Raw genomic sequence first — 20,100 nt, 5'->3', positions numbered from 1 at the left:
TAACCACATCCAGTGCAACCACAGTATTTTTGCACTGGTACTGTAATGCAGGAACCACCAACATGCAGCATTACCACAGCAGGAATCCCTATTCCCATGTACAGCACTCTGCACAGTAGCATTAGGGCACAGTGGCAGTCAAGCATGCAATCCCCTGCTTTTGTTGCTACCTCAAGCTCTTTGCAACAAAGGCAGGAGACCGGTCCAGCACGAGAGAGAGAGAGAACTGCTCCATCCCAAAGGAAGCAGGAGAAATGGCCGAAGAGCCACATTCAGTGGCAAACCAAGGTTCTGATTCATAAGGTTCTGTCTCAATTTTCCTTATGTGACTGACCTGTGTAACTGGAATGAAAAAGCCTCAGACAAAAGAGTCACAGCCATCATGACAGGGGCAGGGCAGTCTGGGTTTAGGTGCAAACGTAGGCCTGGTTTGACATAAGGAATTGGGCATGGATGAGGCCTCATTTCTTGGGAGATAGGACTCAAGAAGATATAGGGATCAGCAGGCTGGAAACAATGTCTGTACTAGCTAAGACAACGGATACACCCACAGAAGCATTTACAATGGAGAAGATAAGAAAAGCTTGGAACATACAATGAGGTGAAGAGTAAGTCGTGCACAAACAGTGCGTGGACTGAGAATGCTGTAGAGGGATTGGTTCCTACAAGATGACCAAGCCAATCTCAAAATGTGTGATTAATACACAGCAGATACAATGTGACATGTAAATGTAAACGAAGGAAGAGGTTTGCTGTGTAACTTTGGATGTGTGGGTATGCCCTATATACCCACCCTACTTTGAGACTGATCAATTCAGCATAGCTTTGCTGGATGCCAAATAAAGGAACTTGAGTGAAGCAAGTGGAGTCAAATTGAGTCCTTGAGGAACCAAGTGGAAGAGGGTCTTGGGAGATCCCCAACAACAAATCAGCATGACACTACCCTGTAGCCAGTAAGCTAAAGTGATGGTAGAAGTTTACCCTCTTACTGCTGGCTTGAGGTTCAGTTGTTTACCAGGATGTACCCTCTTACTCCCCCCCATGGCTGGCCTGAGGTGGCGGTCTTGGCAGAAGTGCTGTTACTACTGTGAGCGGTTGCCTTGGTTTCAATTAGATTGCTCACAGTAACAAGTTCATGGCCTGTGTAGTGCTTGCAGGATCTGGCCCAAATACTGCAACATTAATTTGGAGGGAGGAGACTTGTACGGTTCCTATCCCCAGGGACCTGTGTGAGAACTATCCTTACTTATTTTCATGAATGATTTGGAAGGAGTGAGCAGAATACAAATGAAATTGTATTAAAAATGCAAACATTTATGTCTTATTGTAGGATTGTATGTAATGTCCCTCGGGGGAGACATGAGTAATGTAAACCCTGGAAAATATTATGAGCTTCAAAGGTCTCTTTTAAACAATCTGGCAGACAAGAATCCTAGGAAATACAAGGGAAGAGGGGAACACAGATTCCAACCCCTGGATCCAAACTTTTGATTCTACACCCTGAGGAGAAACCCACTGTCTACGGATTACTTGTTACCAGGGTTTCAGGATCAGAGACCCCACTTGTATAAAAGGGTGGGGCGGGGAGGGGAGAAGACTCTCACAGATTCATAAGGGTTCTAATTCTAAGCAAAAGGGGATATGAACTGATAACCACAGAAAAACTCCTGTATGTGGTTTGAGGGACTGACTCCTACCAGAACCCTTGCTGGAGTTGGGGGTAAACTAATCAGCATGTGTGCAGGTTTTTATTTTAATAAGATTTCTGTTAATGCTTTCACCTTAAGAATAAATGGGCTTGCTTAGGAAAACCTGTGTGGGACCGTAAAACTTTAGCTAATTATGCTGTTTTAACTTCGGTTGAGAAAGCAAAGCAGACCTGCTTAAGCAGTTAGACATGCTGGGGAACTCAGTGTAGGCAGGGAACTGTGTAGCCCAGCAAACCCTGGTAAGAAGAGAGAGAGAGACCTAGGTCTCCATCCAAGAGAGGTAACAGCTGAGGAGCTGGGAGCCTAGAAGTGGGTGCCTTTCCTGAGCTACAAGGGGGAAAACCACATGTGCAGTTCCCCTGAGCTTTTACAGTTTTATGTGCAAGAAGAAAACAAAGGGAGATTAAATTTGGGAAAAATTTAGGAATTGGCCATGGCTGATGCATTTACAGTGTGTTATGGCTGCAAAAAAGTTCTGGGTTGCTTGTACAGATGCATTATTTCATGTCCCACTAGGACAGTTAGAAGCACCATAGCTCAAAGTCCCCACACCCTCACATGATGGCAGTACCTTTTCTGTTGCAGGGCCTTGAATATGGAATATGATCAAACAAGAGCTCAAAATGAATCCTGATGTCTCAAGATTTGGATAAAAAGTGGAGACCCGATAGGTGGATCCCTGCCTCAAGTGCTCTCCAGCAGGTCACAGCACAAGTGCACTTGCCTCAGTTTCCTCTCGGTCCAGTCATAAAGGGAATACAGTTGCTCAGTATCCAATCCAAAAAGCTCACTTTGAGGCATTCCTGTACATGTTCTGTAGTCCATAGAATCCTCATTATAAAGCCATTCTTCCAAAACCCCGAACTACAACAGGTACCATTACAGCAGTTTTTCATGCTCCCTCCCAGGCTATCATTTCCAGTTCACCCTCCCAGGAGTCCATCCCCAGACTCTCTCCACCTTGTTCCAGGGCACCACCCTCCAGGCCCTCTACCTGACAGCTCCCAGATTTGCTCACTTTCCCCGACTCTTCTCTGGTATCCCCAAGTCAGGTCTCCCACGAGCTAACTCCCCGCAGCATTTCACTCAGCCAGGCCCTGCCCGCCCCGAGCGACCGCCCCTCCTTGCAGGACTAACCCCTTGTTCTGGTCTTTGCTGCCTGCAGGCCTGCTTCAAGTCAGCTTTGCAGCGTTCCACCCACCCAGGCCTCCCCTCCGACCCAGCCTCCAGCCTCGGCCCTTTTGCACTGGGCTCACCGCCTCATGCCAGGCTGGTTGTTCCTAGCCGACCCTGCCTGAGCGCTCACTCAGCAGGTGTTCGCCGGCTCCGGCCCGTCCTCACCATCAGCCTTTTGCTTTTCCCCATGGTCCTCCGGCCCTCTCCTTTCCTCCCCAGGCAGCTCTCACCTGGCCCCTTCCCGGCTGGCTCCTGGGCCGTTAGCCCCGGTCCCGCTCTTCACATAGCCCCGGCCGGGCTCTGAGCCCTTCTCCGCTAAGGGCCCGCGCCCGGGCAGTCCCCGAGCAGGCCGGGGGCGGCCCCGGGGGCAGGCCGGGGGCGGCCCCGGGGGCAGGCAGCGCCTTACCGGAGACAGAGGGCCGGGGCCCCGAGAAGGAAGCGACCCGGGCCCTGGACCTCGTTGGGGCCGGCGCCCCGCCCCTGCGCGAGCGGAGATCCAGCCGCGACATCCGGGCAGCGGGGGCCGCCCTCCAGCGGGGCCCGGGGAGCCAGGCCCGGGCGGGGCGGGGCGGGCGGCCCCCCGCGGTCCCGGGGCGGGCTGCGAGCGGGTCGCCCGCGGGAGGCCGCAGCCGCCCTGGCCCGGCCCGGCCACCGTCCTCCGGCGCAGCCTCTTCCTCGCGCCCCCAAGGCCCCGAAGGCTACGGCAGAGCGGAGGCGAGGCAGCCACGCCCCGGAAAGAGCCGCTCACGCGACTCTCCCGAGGCAGCCCCTGGGGGGGCCCTCGCGTCACGATAAATGAACCAATCCGATGGGCCCGCCCGCCGCCGCCGTCACCGCGCAGAACAACAGGCTCCGCCTCGCGCCCGCGCGCTAACGGGACGGAGGTCTTCCGTTGACGCCACGCGCGGCGTGCCTGTGTCACCCCGTGCGGGACTTTCCCTGCCGGGAGCCAGCCAATGGGGCGGCGCGGGGCGGCGGACCAATGGGCAGGCGCGTCTCAGCGGCGGGTGGGAGCGAGGCTGGCGGCGCTGGCGAGCCGGGGGCCGCAGCCGCCGAGGGAGGACGGAGCTTGGCGGGCCATGGAGCGCAGGGCGAGGAGGCGCCGCCGCGACAGCCGCAGCCCCGAGCACTAGAGCCGGCCGCCACCACCGGGTCCCGACCGAGCAGCCGCTCCCAGCCGCCTGCGCTTCCCCGCGCCGGGGCCGCCGCCGCCGCCGGGCGGGTCCCGAGCCCCCTTCCCCGCCCGCCGCCTCCCCTATGCGGCGGGGCTGGAGGAGCCGGAGGCCTCGCTCGCCCGGGAGGCTGCAGCCGGGGGACGGCGTGTGAGGAGGGGCCGAGCCCTGCGCGCCCAGCACCGACCTGGGGTGAGGAGCGGGGCGAGCTGGGGGGGGGGCGAGTGGGGTTCGAGGTCGGGGAGCAGCGCGGGGTAGGAGAGAAGGGCCTCGGGGCGGGGAGCAGTGGGAGTCCCGTGGGGGGGGCAGGGGGCGCGTGCCTGGGGGGCAGCCCCTCGGGGCGGGGGGGGCAGTCCCGTAGGGGGGGTGGGGGCGCGTGCGGGGGGGGCAGTCCCGTAGGGGGGGAGGGGGCGCGTGCCGGGGGGGGCAGCCCCTCGGTGCGGGGGGGAGGGGGCGCGTGCGGGGGGGGGGAAAGGATAGCCGTGCGGGGGGAGGGGCAGCCCCTCGGTGGGGGGGAGGGGCAGTAGCACTTGCTAGAAGAAACAATATGAAAAGTTGTCTGAAATGGTAATTTCCGTTTCCCATTTCATCATCCCTGGGTAGGCGTTAGCTCTGTTCGTGCAGAGGGGGAAGCTGATCTGCTTGAAGCCAGCAAGGCTCGTTGATCTGCATTTATTTTTTTCCTGTTTAATCTCTAAATTGCTCAGTATTTTTCTCCTTGGAAAAGCTTTTGTGCACTGGTGGAAGGGGTTGCACTCCAGCCTTGCCCCTTAGCAAAAAACAGCTGCACTTTGCCAGTCTAGAATTTACACCCCCCCTTAGTTCACGAGATTGATTGCATGTTTATAAAGGCAAATCGTGTCTCTTCCCCCTCCAAGAAGCCTGGAGGAGCTGAGCCCTGCAATGCCCTCTGCCCTTTTCCAGAGAGAGCAGCTGTCTTGTGAGGGTGGGGGTGTGTGTGGATTGAAAATCAGCCTGTTCATTGAGACACAAGAGCTGGTGTGTTTACAGATTGGCTTCTACACTAAGGTTGTAGATCTGTTTTGATATCTAGTTGCAGGAAAGGGCTCCCCTCCCTCCCCCTTTCTGTGGTTTTGTACACAAAGTGCTCACTTACTACCAGGAACCTGGCCCTATAGACAGTGAAAACAAATCCCAAACAGTATCCTTAAAGCAAAATTAATCTTCTGAGATGACTCCAGAAACTGGGCATAGACAGGATAGTTTTGTCAGTTAGACAAGGATGTTAAAGGGACAATGTCAACTTGAAAATCATATTTATTTGACTATTTAGTAACTGCTATAATTACTTGAAACTTCTGACTGAAGGAAGGTTGTTAATTACATGTTTTTCTGTGCTGTTTAATCAGTTTGACACACTTTTGTATATAGTCACATTCACTGTTTCCCATGTTCTTCCTTTTCTGGAAAGAAAGAAAGGAAAAAAAAACCTTAGAAAGCAACCCGTGTGCATTTTAAAAAAGTTTTTTAAATGTGTCATGTTGTTTAAAGTGTGTTCTATCAGGAACTAGATTTTTTTGTCATTAGTTAATAAGGATTTTTAAGTTGATTCTGTCCCTTTCAAGTGGTAGAGGAGTCCCCAAATAAAAGGTGTACAGTGCGACACTTTTGAATGGTAACAGTGGGTTACAGTATAAATGCATAATTATTACAGAGAAAGTGAAATATGATCCATATTTGACTCCCTCTCCATGTCTGAATAGAGAAATCCTTAAGCATATTGTTTGATATGCTAATGAAACATCAGTGCTGAAGTGGTATGACCTGTTTTGTTCTTTGGGAAGGGTTCAGTTAGTGGCAGATCTTTCTATAGAGCAATCTGTATTTTTGTGTGGGAGGTTCTGTGGAACTCTATCTATTTGGGGCCACACAGATACTGATTACTCTTAGTAGTGAGTATTGGAGGAGGCCTAGGAATTTAGATACTACCTTCCTTGGCATGTTGGTTACTCTGTAGGTGTTTTGTGTTCTATGATTTGTTCAAGTGCTTTTGTTCTAGTGTGAAGCTGTTTCTTTAAATCTAAATGGTTGGTCCCATCTCCATCTTCTTATCTAAATGTGATCCAAATGATTAACTGAATTTTTCCTGTCTCCAAGGGGAGTTGTTTTTGGTAGCAGTGAAGTTAGAAATGTCCAGTTGTGAATCTCAAACTCGATATTCGTATACTTTTATTTTCCACTTATGCACCTCTTTCTAGTCTCATAATATTGTAATGTCTTTTATTTTTACTTTGACAGGTTGTCCCTATGTTGGTTTTGTGGGTGGGAGCATTGGTGAGAAGGAAATACAAATTTGCATTGATGTTATGGTGCTGGTTTTTTTGTATGTGTGACAGAGCACCTGTTTAGATTATACCTTTCAGTTTTAGAAGCAGCTTTGTATAATTTGAAAATGGATGAAAGGTAGCTGCTTAGAACATAAGTAGAATATAAAATAAAGTGGACAAAGTCTTGTATAGTTTCCCTCCTTTTGAGAGTTTTGTCGTGCACCCTTATGCTGTTCAGTAGAGCAGGCAAGTGTGTTTCTCTAGGGTCAGTGTAGACTAGTCACGTTGATCATACTGCACCAACGTTTGCTTCCTCGGTAAATGAGATGGATTACTTACTATAGGTGGTGGTTATTTTAACTGTGTAATTACACACAGAATAAAAAATGGCATTTTGTTCTATAAATATATTGGAAAGAAGGGTACTAAGATGGATACTTTTTTTTGCGTATAGTCCATTTTGTTTCCTTTAAGGCTTGGCAGTGTCATGTTTTTCAGATTTAGGCTTAAAATTTTTTGTCTGACTTTGTATCATAAAAAGCAGACCAATAGTTTACATACGTAAGCATCGTAACAGGATAATTTGAGACTCCTAGGTCTTACTGACCACCCAACTACATTTTGTCGCCTACAACGATGAATGTTATAGGACTTCTTTAGAGCCACTGAATAATGGAGGTAAATTAGAAAAAACTGCATTTTCAGCATTACTGTAAAGTGAAGAATCTGCACTATTTAAAAACTGCTTACACCATATGTATATTCTCATGGGTTCGAAAATAAATTTTTTTAGGGATGGGGCATTCCTCTTATTCTGGAGGTTCAGTAAAAATTGGAAGTTCTAATTACTATGGAAAAATTTTTCAAAGGAGACAAAAGTTGAAGGACAATCTGGCTCCAGGAGTGTGTTTTTTAGAACATTCCCAGGTGACAGTTTTCTGTTGTTTAAGAGCATTTCCCTCTCTCTCTCTCCTGTGTGGACTAGTTGAATTTCAGGTATTCCATGATGGACTGCAATATAGATTATAACTGTCCCTTGGTACTGAAATACTATGATGGTGGATTGCTTTGCAAATGCCTCACGGATACCAATAGATCCCACAACAGCAAATCCAATATGTTTGGAAATAGTTAGATCGGGGTGGGCAAACTTTTTGGGCCGAGGGCCACATCTGGGTGGGGAAATTGTATGCAGGGTTGGGGCAGGGGGTTGGGGTGTGGGATGGGGTGCAGGAACAGGCTCAGGACAGGGGATTGGGACAGAGGAGGGGTGCATTGTGCAGGTGGAGGCTCAGGGCAGGGGTGCAGGAGGGGTGTGGACTGTGGGAGGGAGCTCAGGGCAGGGGGTTGGGGTGTGACGGGGCTCAGGGCAGGGAGTTGGGGTGTGGGGTGCAGGAGAAGTTCGGGCTCCGGCCCAACGCTGCTTACCTAAAGTGGCTTCGGGGTGGTAGCGGCGCGCACCGGGGCCAGGGCAGGCTCCCTGCATGCCTGCCCTGGCCCCATGCCGTACTGTTCTGGGAAGCGGCCAGAATTATGTCCCTGCGTGGCTCTGGGGGAGGGTACAGCGCACAGGGCTCCGCGTGCTGCCCTTACCAGGCCTCCAAGTACCTCCCCCAAAGCTCCCATTGGCTGCGGTTCCCCGTTCCTGGCCAGTGGGAGTTGCGGGGGGGGCGGTGCCTGGAGGCAAGGGCAATGCACAGAGCCCTCTGCCCCCACCCACCAGGCCCCAGGTATGTGGTGCCGGCTGCTTCTGAGAGTGGCGCAGGGCTTGCGACACCACGGGGGGCAATCCTGCGGGCTGGATCCAAAGCCCTGAGGGGCCGGATCCAGCCCGCGGGCCGTAGTTTGCCCACCCCTGAGTTAGATGGTAGTTATTCTAATGGTATATTCATTGGCTGCTTTTTTTCTTCATTTTATTTAGCTGGTGAGAATGCAGTAAAGGCAGCTTGTCTGTTGTCATGCTAACATGTATGAGCATTACAGCTATTACACCTGTTAAATGAGATTAAGGAGAGAGATTCCTTTTCTCCTTAGTTAAGGTTGAGATTAGTGTTTTATTATAAACTTTAATTGTACTTAATTTAAACCAATTTGTTTGAAATTTTGCAGGGACGAATACATATGCTGCTTTTAAATATGTTCTTTTGCAACTAGATTGAGCATGGGCATGTAGTTTCTGTATCTGGGGCTACAACATACCTCTTAAGGTCTGAGCCAAGGATTATATAACTTATGTGCCATGGGTGCAGGGTAGTGAGAAATCATATGGACTCGAATTACTTGATGTCACAGGCACACAGTACACAAAGTGGATTTATACAGCCATGGGCTTATTAAAACCTCCTTAATCAAAATGTTTCTATTTTACATTGTAATATGCAGTGGGTTATGAGGATGGAAAGTTGTTAATACTTGAGGTCAGAGTTAATGCTGTTCGACTTTAACAGCACCTTGAATTTTCAGACTTTTATAATGTTGAGAAAATTACAGCGTTTTCAAGTAACTTCCCTTATGTAATTAAGATAGTTGTAATCTTAATTTCAGGTTATTGAAGCCTTTTGTTTGATAATATGTCAGTTCATCCTTACTATTCACTTGTGACCCAGTTGTGAGTGGTGTCCACCTGTAATAAATACAATTAATCTTTACAAACTTACAAAACAAACAAAGTCACTTAAATGCTAATAGAAGAGGAAAACCTGTCCAAAACATTCTCTGGTGAAAAAGGCAAGCAGCATTACTTCAGTTTGTGAAACTTCCACCGCCTGAGTGAGCTATCTCCAAATCTGCTTTAGTTTTTATCCTGCAAGTAGGATGCCAATCCCATAAAAGATCCATACCACTTGACTGATGAGAGACTGCTGCTTCATTTATTTGAGCAAAATATTTTTTAAAGATGGTGTTAAGTTCTGTGGCTCCAAGAGTAACAGTCCTCACACACAAAAGATCTTGCTTTGATCTGATGGCTTTCAAGATTCATTTCCCATCATTGAGATCCATTAAGACTGTTAGTGGCATCTTCAAACTCTTTTTTTCTTTACATGAGTCCTTAGGATGCTTGTCTGTGTTTGAGTTCTTTTTAATAACTAAAATGAGTAATTTGGGAATGAGAGAGAAAATTCAGTCAGTGTTATCAGAAGCTTCTGTTACCAAGAATCCCACTGTTTACTCTTATTTCCTGCCTCTTCTATTCTTTGAGGCTTCCTAGAGATTTTAGGCAAGCTATCCAATAGTCTCAGATGTGGGGATGGTTGAACACTTACATATACTTTAGCTAAGCTAACCGCTCCAGGCCAATGGGGGCTGCGGGAAGTTGCGCAGGCCAAGGGACGTGCTGGCTGCCGCTTCCCGCAGCCCCCATTGGCCTGGAGCGGCGAACAGTGGCCAGTGGGAGCCGCAATCGGCCGAACCTGCGGACGCGGCAGGTAAACAAACCGGTCCGGCGCGCTAGGGGCTTTCCCTGAACAAGCGGCGGACCAGCTTTGAGAACCACTGCTATAAGGAGCTCTGTTGTCCTGCACCATACGGTGAAATAGATTGGGAAGAACCATGCAGTATATGCTATCAGTTGGGAAGGCCTCTGGCCTCATTCAGTCACTGTATTCCCTCTCTGTTCTTGCTGCTACAGTTGGTTCACAAGCTCTTATGAATAGGAAACACTGGCTTAGGTTTTTGTTGATCCTCAGAGCTTTGATAATACGAATGTACAAACTCTCAGCAGGTTTCAGAGCTCTCCTTAGAGAAATGGATCCATTTCTGCTTAGTCCTCATCTTTCCTTATAAGTTCATGTGAATAAGTCTTTAATTGTTCCAGTCAGTGGATTAACAAGAGTGAGAAGAGGCCAAAAATGCAATGAGTTCAGGTTTAGAATTTAGCAGATGCTACCCCACGTAAATGAAGTGTGCAATAGCCCTTTATACCATGGGTGAGTAAGGGCTCAGAGTGAATTAGCGCTTGTAGCTAGAAGAAAGTGTTGGTTATTTTCTAGGTCAGGGTTGAAGTCATTGTCAGGGTGGTGATGTGAAGCATATTACTGTCTGCATTGTCCCTGCCATATGGATAAATGTAAGACTTATGTTTGCTGTACTGCCCTTGGCATTCATGCACTGAATTATTTATCCTCCAGAAATCTATAGGCAGTCTTTCCCCTTATTTTAAGGAAGCCAAACTGTATATGTTCAGTATTTTAAAATAAGATCTCCTCTTCATATAAAATCAGTAGTTTGCCTATCTTTAAATGTAATACTATTTGGTTTACTAAAATAATGCAATATTTTATGAAAACATTGAAAAACACTAAATGAATTCTGCCTTTCAACTTCCTTGAGATCAGGCCTGTGCAAGGCTGCTGCTTTTTTATATTGGTTAAAAAAAGTTTTCTACTAACTGTGGCCTTGGAAGGAGAGTGGGGATTATAAATGGAAGTTATCCCGATATGGAGTGGAGAAAACTGACCTTTTCACCAGGATTGACAATTTCCCGGGAAAAATTAGTTTAGGATAGGGCACTGGTAAATACTGGTTTAAACCCCATTGAAACTGGGGAGAATAAAATGATTATTAGAATATATTGATGAAAATTACTGAAAAATATTTAGCAATTTGATAATAGTTTTGTAGTATATAAAATATGTATATAATATTGAAATGAGTCATTGCACACACAACTTGCTTGAGAAAATACGAAACCAAATGTATACAGACATTGATCTTTTTTCAGAGGGGCAGCCGTGGTAGTCTGTATCCGCAAAAAGAAAAGGAGGACTTGCACTCTAAGGTGCCACAAGTCCTTTTTTTTTTTTTTTAATACAGACATTGATGTTCAGTATTATATTGCATATATTAGTATTATGCCTACTGCTGTTTTACTTATTTGTACAACTCTAAATTAATTTCCAAATCTACTGCCTCATATAACCACAATTTGAATATGTGATTAGAACTAAGTGTAATGTGGTGTGCAGTAATGAAGCAGTTTTTAAAATAAAAACCATGATTTTACCTGATAAAACCCACTTCTGGTAAATACCTACCATCCATGGTTTTCTTCCTACCTGCTTAGGAATGCTTCTCTTTCCATTTAGATTGCCTTTGACTTGCTCCATGAATAGGAAGTGTTAAGGTGATTCTTGTTTGTGGCAATTTTCAGACTTTGGACCCATGGTGTTCTCTTCTATAGGGAGCTGCCATGGGACATTTAAATGCATCTAGCTAATGAAAACAAGAACTTTGAAGATGTGCTAGAGAAGCTGGTTCCCACATTTTTTATAGTGTTGACTGACTTTTTCCAGTATAATCATATTTAGAATAAATCTAAAATAGTTTTTCATTTAGAGCTGCATGAAGCTGTAAAAACTTTATCATTAATCATAAGTGCTTTCTGGATTAGTCTTAAATGGAGTACTTACTAGGTCTGAGGTGAAGAGATCATTACCCTTTTAAGAAATTAACCACAGGTAGCAAATTGTCCCTAAATGCGATTTGACATCCTATGTAACAGGAGATTGAAAAGTTAGTAGTTTTGAAAATATTTTGTGTTGCTTCAATAAATTACACTGGAATTTATGAACAGAGTACAAATTTTCAGAAAATATTGATTCTCCACTGTACATTTTTTGAATAATTTTTTACTGATGAAATTATGAAATCAGGTGTGTGGGAACTTGCATTATTGAATATAAGATGTTTACATGCAGCTCTGGGTGCCTTCGTGGTTGTTTAAAATAACAAATTATACAGGAATAATTTCCAAGTAGCATAATGAGCCCTCACATAAAGGGCAATTAACTGGTCAGTTCAAAGCAACAAAAAACCCTCTCTCACTTAACGCCCTAATGCCCACACGTAGGCTTGGTCTACACGCACAAGTTTCACCAGTGCAACTTCTGGGTAGACATGCCCCCAAATGCTAGCAATAGATGGTTTTTACAGTATGCCATAAAGGTAAACTGATTCAGACTTTTTTTAGATTAAGATAGAAGCAAGTTAGAGCCAAAGAGCCCTTCTGGAGAATATCCTATCAACAGCTTGCTTGCCTTGTACACCAAGGGGATGACAGCTGTGGTGTGAGGGCTGACTGCAGCTGTGGCAATATATTGAGAGAAATGGTCTCTCAAGTATACTTTACAGGGTCCAATCTAGTACCCATCTCCACATGCAAACCAATAGATGGTCAATGCAGATTGTGGAATGCTGGTGTAGTCATAAAAAGATGCACTGCTTACTAAGCAGACTGCTGCATTCTGCTCCTACTTCAGTTTTCCAAGGGACTACAGTTGTAGCCTTGTGTAGAGATCATTGCTGTGAAGACAAATGTGTGGATAAGAGTAGCAAGGTCTGTGTCTCAGAGGAAAAGATTGTTGCTTACTGGGCGGGTGCAGATGGGAAGATCATCCTGGTCACTGCTGTATTAAGGCAGTCTAAAAACAACCCAAGTAACCTGGGTTGCCAAACACCATTACCGTGTTACATCTGCAGTATTCTTTGGCGACTTCTCACAACCCACAATCGCCTCATTTTTTTCTGGATTGAACTTCAGTCAGCTTGCCCCCATCCATACTCCATCTCAGCTAGACATTGACAAAGGTGCTTAACCATATTGTCTGGGTTGCATAAGGCAGACATAATGCAGGGTGGCTTTGCATACTGTCATGTCTCTAACCTTGATAACAGCTCCATATACATCTTGAATAAGAACACTTAGGGGTGGTAGAGTGGTTGTCCACAGCTATCCATTTTTATCAGAGAAAAGAACAAAGTCTCAAGAACAGCCCCATCTGCTCCTGCTAGGGCAGGGGTAGGCAACTTGTGGCACGCAAGCTGATTTTCAGTGGTACTCACGCTGCCCGGGTCCTGGCCACCGGTCCGGGGGGGGCTCTGCATTTTAATTTAATTTTAAGTGAAGTTTCGTAAACATTTGAAAAACCTTATTTACTTTACATAGAACAATAGTTTAGTTATATATTATAGACTTCTAGAAAGAGACCTTCTAAAAACGTTAAAATGTATTACTGGGATGCAAAACCTTAAATTAGCATGAATAAATGCTATAAATAATAAAATGGATAAATGAAGACTCGGCACACCACCGACTGTTGTGCTAGGGTCTTGAGGCCAGCGAATAACACCTCTTGATCAATTCCATGAGACAGCTGATGGGTGTAATAGAGACTTAGTGCTTGTCTACACCGGCACTTTACAGCGCGGCAACTTTCTCGGGTGTGAAAAACCACCCCCCGAGCGCTGCAAGTGGCCACGCTGTAAAGCGCCGGTGTAGACAGTGCACCAGTGCTGGAAGCTACACGCCCCTCGTGGAGGTGGGTTTTTTAGAGTGCTGGGAGACTGTCTCTCAGCTCTCTGCCACAACTGCACAAGCCACGTTAAAGCACTGTAACAGTGCCAGTGTAGACAAGCCCTTAGTCTTGATCTTCACCCGTCGCTAGACGTGATCATTGACCAATGCAGTTTCTGTGCCACACCCAGTTCTCCAATCAGAATGACAAGGGGCAAGGAGATCTGATGCATTTAGATACTGAGAGTTGGCTTACCACCTCCATTTCAGTAATGTGACACAGAAATGTGAAGCTGAATTAACAGATTCAGAGATTTTAAGAGTAGAAGGGACCAATCATTAATTACCTTCTGTGATGCTCTGTACCTTGGGGGAACACCCAGCATCCTCATGTTCATCCTTGTATGATTGTGTGGTATCCAATGCAAAGTTTGTCATGTTGGGTGTTTTCGGAAGGCTCATGATGCATTGAGCATTGTTATAGTAATGTTATAGGTTGTAATTTCATGTATATAGTTATGAGGCTGAAAATGTGCCCTCATGGCTTAAAACAAGACCTGGCAAAACTTTCCAGAAGCAGAGGGGCAGTTCACACTTCATCAGGGCATGTATGGGACAAACCCAGCCCAGCCTTCCAGGAACAAAGGATGCCGGCCTAGGCAGCAACAAAGGATCTGTTGGACTCTTGAGTGAATCACCCCCTTTCCCTTGGTCAGTTTGGTACTATGATGAGGTAATGCTCACCTGACTCTGAAAGGGGTGAGGGGCAAAGCCAAGAGGGAAGAAAGAATGTGATAAAAGGGAGAGATGTTTGCCATGCTTGCTCTCTTCTTCCACCTCCAACTACAGAAGTGGTTCTCAAACTTTTGTACTGGTGGCCACTTTTGCATAGCAAGCCTCTGAGGATGACCCCCTTATAAATTAAAAACACTTTTTAATATATTTAACACCATTATAAATGCTGGCGGCAAAGCAGAGTTTGGGGTGGAGGCTGACAGCTTGCGACCTCCCATGTAATAATCGTGCGGCCCCTTGAGGGGTCCCAACCTCCAGACTGAGAACCCCTGATCTACAGACATCACCACCAGGTGACTGAAGCACTGATCAAAGGGGAGTCCCTGGCTGAAGGGCAACCAGCCAGCCTGTGATGAGAAGCATCTAAGTTTGTAAGAGCACTGAAAGTGTTAAGATCAGCTTAGAATGCGTTTTGCTTTTATTTCATTTAACCAAATCTGACTTGTGCTTTGACTTATAATAATTTAAAATCTATCTTTTGTAGTTAATAAATTTGTTTGTTCTACCTGAAGCAGTGTGTTTTGTTGGAAGCGTGTCAGAGACTCCCCTTGGGATAACAAGCCTGGTACATAACAATTTCTCTGTTAAATTGACAAACTCATATAAGCTTGCAGCGTCCAGCGGGCATATCTGGACACTGCAAGACGGAGGTTCCTAGGGTTGTGTCCGGGAACAGAGATTTTGGCTAGTGTCATTCGGTTGCACAATCCAAGCAGCAGCTGGCCAAGAGTGCTCACTCACATAGCTGGGAGCAACTTACATGCTAGAGGCTGTGTGTGAACAACCCAGGAGTGGGTGTTCTCACAGCAGAGCAGGGTAAAGCTGGCTTCCGGAGTCGAGGACTGGAGTGACCTAGCAGATCGATCACTGGTCCAGACAACATTAGGGGAACGTCACACCCTCCCTGTTAGAAATGTGCATCTTATTTCTGGTCTGAGGTTGTTTAGCTTCAGCTTCCAGCCTTTGCATTTTGTCATGCCTTTTTCTGCTAGAATAAGGAGATGTTATATTTGATGATATATGTTACATCTCTTTCTAATGTAGGTACTTGCAGACTGTGATCAAGTTGCCTCTTAATCTTTTCTTGGATAAACCAAATAGTTTGACCTCCTTAGATGTCTCCCTATAAGGCATGTTTTGAAAACCTGGAATCATTCTTTTGTAGCACTTTTCTGAACCCTTTCCAGTTTGTTAATACTGGACAATAACTGGCCAGATCATTATTCTACGATGGTTTCATGAGCAAAGGCTGTAGCAATCCTTTTTTCAAAGCGAATAGGCATTCTGTCCATCCCGAGAGGTTTTAAAAATATCCACTGATAACAGACCCAGTGTTTTCCAACTTGCCGTCACCATCTAGGAAAGACGTAGATACAAAGCTCAGCTTGTGGCATGAATTTTTCTTAACACCTCCCTTGCTTCTGCAAGCTGACACTGGCCAAAACTCAGAAGGTTTAGTATTTACATTTACCTCCCTGCAGAATATTCCTGTGTCCCACAGGTGCAGATGGCTTGCATTGAATCTGAACAATTGTTTGCTTTGAATGAGGCTTGAGAATTTGCCAGGTCCCAGCTGGGAATGGGGTACTCATTGAGATGCAGGTGCAATGCCCTGGTGAAAAGCTCTGTCTGCTTTTTCTGCTGCAGCAGCAGCCCTCTTGCTTGGTGTTGTCTCTGGATCCTTCTCAGCTTTTCAGGTCTGTGATAAATTTGAAAGCCCTTCTACTGCCTGGTGCTGGAAGTAAGAAGGAATTTCCTTTCAACACCCCAATCCCAGAACCCTCCTGACTTTTGGAGTGGGAGTTTGAGGACCTCTACCTCCAATCTGTTTTTTGGCTCGTCCTCCTTTGTGACTAGCTCTAATGCAGAGGTGTTAACTGGTTCTTGGTGATGGGCCAATTACCATTTCAGTTAGTCCTCATCTGAGAGAAAAAGGTCACAGGCGCAAAAGTTAAATTTTGTGGTCCTTTCCAAGTGCGATGTTGCGTGTCTTTAAGTTAAATGTTGAATTTAAAAAAAAAAATGCATTGAGGTGTCCTCCCTTCTGTCCATTAGCTCTACCCACGATGCCTTCCTCACTATAACTGGTCCCCTAACATCTTGTGTTATCTCTTTCCCCTCTCCTTTTGGGATTTTCCCTGTCCCTTCCCTAATTTGGAATTCTCACACCCCACCCCCAATTCTTTGCCTTACCTTCCTGAGATGATTCCCCTCTTGTCCCCTCACTGCCTTGTGATCATCCTTTGTATCTCTTCCCCCTCACCCTGGGGCACAGCTGCAGTTGTGCTAGGAGGTAAAGGAGGGGAGATACTAGTAAGAAGCATCTTTGCTTTTATCCCCAGCTGGATGGTATGGTGGCTACTTGGTAATGGGGTGTGTGTTTGGCACGGCTGGCTAAATTGCCTGGGTCTAGTTAGGCGTGAGCTCCCGTCTCTAGCTTTGCTCCAAGATGTAGCTGCAGGCTGGTCCTCGCGCACTGGTCCTGTTTGATGCCCTTGCTCCAGTACTTTCCTCTACGTTTTCTGAAGCAGCAGAATGATTCTTGTTTTTATTGCTACTCAGAGTAAGTTGTAGAAGTGAAACTGACTAGTTTGAGTAACAGAAGAGGCATGAAGAGGCCTTGAAGACTGCAGTGCATTTTCCACATTGACTTTTCTTGCAATTTGAAGTCACTTTCAAAAATGCAGGCTTAAATTTTGCAAAAATTTGGTGGGCTAAAAAACGGCCAGTGACAGCAGCCGTGGGGGAGCTAGTGTAGACAGGCCCGGGTAGCACCTGAAGTCCCGTCTGCACTAGTACTCCCACTGCTGAAGCTGTTGGTGAGAACCTTTTTTAAAGAACAGGCTAGTGTGACCAGAGTCTCGGCTGCACCTCCACGGACATTACTGTTATGAAGTAGTAGGTGTGATGGTTGAGATTAACAAGAACCCTGCTGTCCAGTCACTTCAGAGAGCTGGAATCTTGTCCATTTCTTGCTGATTCATCAGAGTGAAACAGAAGAATGGGGTGGTCTGGCACAACAGACAGCATTCTGGATGGTGTGGTTTGTATTGCACTGTCCAGAATACTGGATGCTACTGTTAATGTGCTCCTTGTTTCTGGATAGTTTTTTTTTTTTCATTACCCTAGGCTCCCCTTGGGGTTTACCTCAACCTGCTAACGAATGTGAAAACTGCAAACTGCCTTATATTCACTAGGATTTTGTCATGTTACCATATGTTAGCTAATGATTGGTAAGATATCTTTTTTTTTTTTTCCTAGCGGGATGCACCCCAACAGTGTAAGGATGAGAGCTTGCTCCCTGCAAAGCTCCCTTGCTACCTTGAAAAGGCATCTTGTGATGAGAGGGGGACAGGCCTGCTCACATCCACTAACTTCCAGGAAGTTTGTGCTGAGTAAAGAGACTGTTCACTTATGAGTTAAAGTGACCACTTAGCTCACTAGGATTCTCCTGCTTGGGGAGGAGAATTGTGAGGCAGGTTTAAAAGTGAATTTTGATCCTTGCCATTACAAGATCTTTACTTTTTTTACATGTTTAAAATGTACATTTTTCTTCAGATTGAGCAAAAACACTTCTGTTCCTCTTGTAACACTGTAGAAAATAGTTTCATTAGAAGGCAAACTATAGCAGTTATTGCAGGGTTTTTAAATAGTCCTAGCAACTGCTGCTGTAGTGAAGTTTGCAGTTTGATTTTTCTGTATGTAATCTCTGGTAGCTCTTACTTTCACTGCATCAGACAGAGAGGGTTCTACGTGTTGTTGTTTGCAAAGGAAACTGGGGAGGGAGATTTTTAGTTACCAGTTATTATGGATGGTACTGATTTCAGTGACTAGATTCGTTGAAATATCTGCAATGCTGCTGTGGGTCCTGCAGCAAATGATCGTAGGGGAAGATGGGCGGAGTATGACTGGAAAACGCAACTGGATGTGCACGTTTACTGTTTGTAAGTAACCGCCTTTCTACTGCAAAACTACTGTTAAGCCCCTCTGATAGCTTTTAACACAACTTGCCTTTTTTCACTGAAATATGCTTGACAAATGTTTTTTCCATAGATGTAGAAATATAAAATGATGCTGCAGACAAATTTCTATTCTCCTATAGGGTATTACTACATTCACTATGCTGAAGTCAAACATCAAGGAAGGTAACTTGCTTTAGGGCTAGCCTATGAGCAGTTTTGTTTACAGGGTGGAGTGAATTGTGATTTTTCTCTCTACAATAAAATCCTGAAGATTCAAGCACTGTTGTTATTTTTTGGGGGAGGAGGGGATGGGAAGAGTGGGCAGTCACTGGTCTGCTGAACTGTTTTTTATATTTCAGTAAAATAAGCGTGTATTTTCTAGTTTTTAAACTGAATACCATGAATACCGTTGTGCAGAACATTAAATGAAACCTGTCCAGTATGAGTTGTAACTAGTTAAAACGAGTCATTATTCCAGTTCAGCCAAATCTGTATGAATATTCTGAGTGGCTCTACCTCTAAAATTCAAAATGTTTTCTTCCTTGATGGAAAGTCATGAAAATTATAGGATCACAACACCTAAATCATGCAACTTTATAACCCGTTTAAAAAAAAAAACAACCCCACCCCAAAACCACCCTCCTCTTCTAAAAGATGTATGCATTGTCTGACTGTATGTCAGTTTTGAATATTTTTGTTCCACTCTCAGTTCTTATCTGGCAGCTTTACATTTTTTATTCCAAATGGGTAAGAACTTGAAAATGCCACTGCTGTCCTCAATCACTGATTAGTGCATAAACTGCTTAACTTAACCTTTCGCTTATTGGTGTCATCATACATGTATGTAGTTAAGGATTTTATCCTGAAACGCCTTGAAAATGTTCCTGCATTTGCATGTATTGTCATGGAGAATAATTTTCATTTAACTGTAGTTTGCTTTATATTTTCTCCCTGGTTGCTATAGAAACCCAGCCCAATGTGGCACTGACTGCTAACAAGAGCTAGGTTATATGTTGCTTTTATAATGGACCTCTGTTAATCATGCTGCAGTTCGCAGTGAGGGAATCGTGATTATTTGCGGGAGGTATATTTAATTCATAAAACTGTAAAATGCCCAGATTACTTAAACACATTTGAGAAATCTAAGTATTAAGCGGTTCTCTTTTCGTGTTGCAGTTTGGTCACAAGAATTGAGTAGATATCTGAAATGGCTCTGGAATTTTTGTAGCATTTATTTTTATGTCAGAATTTGAAACATCAAATTTTGCTTAAATTAATAATTTAATAGCTTAACTAGTAATGTTCTTTTCTGACTGTGGTCCCATTTAAGATTGTAACATTCTGAAACACAGAAGCAAGACAAAACATTTACTATACCAATCTAATAAAACTGACTTTTTCATAATAAATCATTTGTCTTCATTTGGGTGTTATCATAGAATATCAGGGTTGCAAGGGACCTCAGGAAGTCATCTAGTCCAACCCCCTGCTCAAAGCAGGACCAATCCCTAACTAAATCATCCCAGCCAGGGCTTTGTCAAGCCTGACCTTAAAAACCTCAAAGGAAGGAGATTCCACCACCTCCCTAGGTAACGCATTCCAGTGCTTCACCACCCTCCTAGTGAAAAAGTTTTTCCTAATATCCAACCTAAACCTCCCCCACTGCAACTTGAGATCATTGCTGTTGGATAAAAATCTTCCCTACCA

At 45.3% G+C, this 20,100-nt stretch overlaps 1 protein-coding gene across 4 annotated transcripts in view; it reads left to right on the top strand.

The window, feature by feature from the left end:
* The first annotated feature begins 3,914 nt into the window (after positions 1-3,914).
* ANKRD11 (ankyrin repeat domain containing 11) overlaps positions 3,915-20,100 on the top strand; it is a 228,863-nt gene continuing 212,677 nt past the window's right edge. For all 4 annotated transcript variants that reach the window (XM_084644783.1, XM_084644781.1, XM_084644780.1 and 1 more), the window contains exon 1: positions 3,915-4,249. The gene's annotated coding sequence lies outside the window, so the exon portion shown is untranslated. The remainder of the gene's footprint in view (positions 4,250-20,100) is intronic.

Source organism: Lepidochelys olivacea (assembly GCF_965140295.1).
Source record: "Lepidochelys olivacea isolate rLepOli2 genome assembly, chromosome: 12".
In the NCBI taxonomy this organism is placed as follows: Eukaryota; Metazoa; Chordata; order Testudines; family Cheloniidae; genus Lepidochelys; species Lepidochelys olivacea.
Note: the sequence above shows the minus strand (reverse complement) of the source record. Positions and strands in the feature narration are given on the sequence as shown.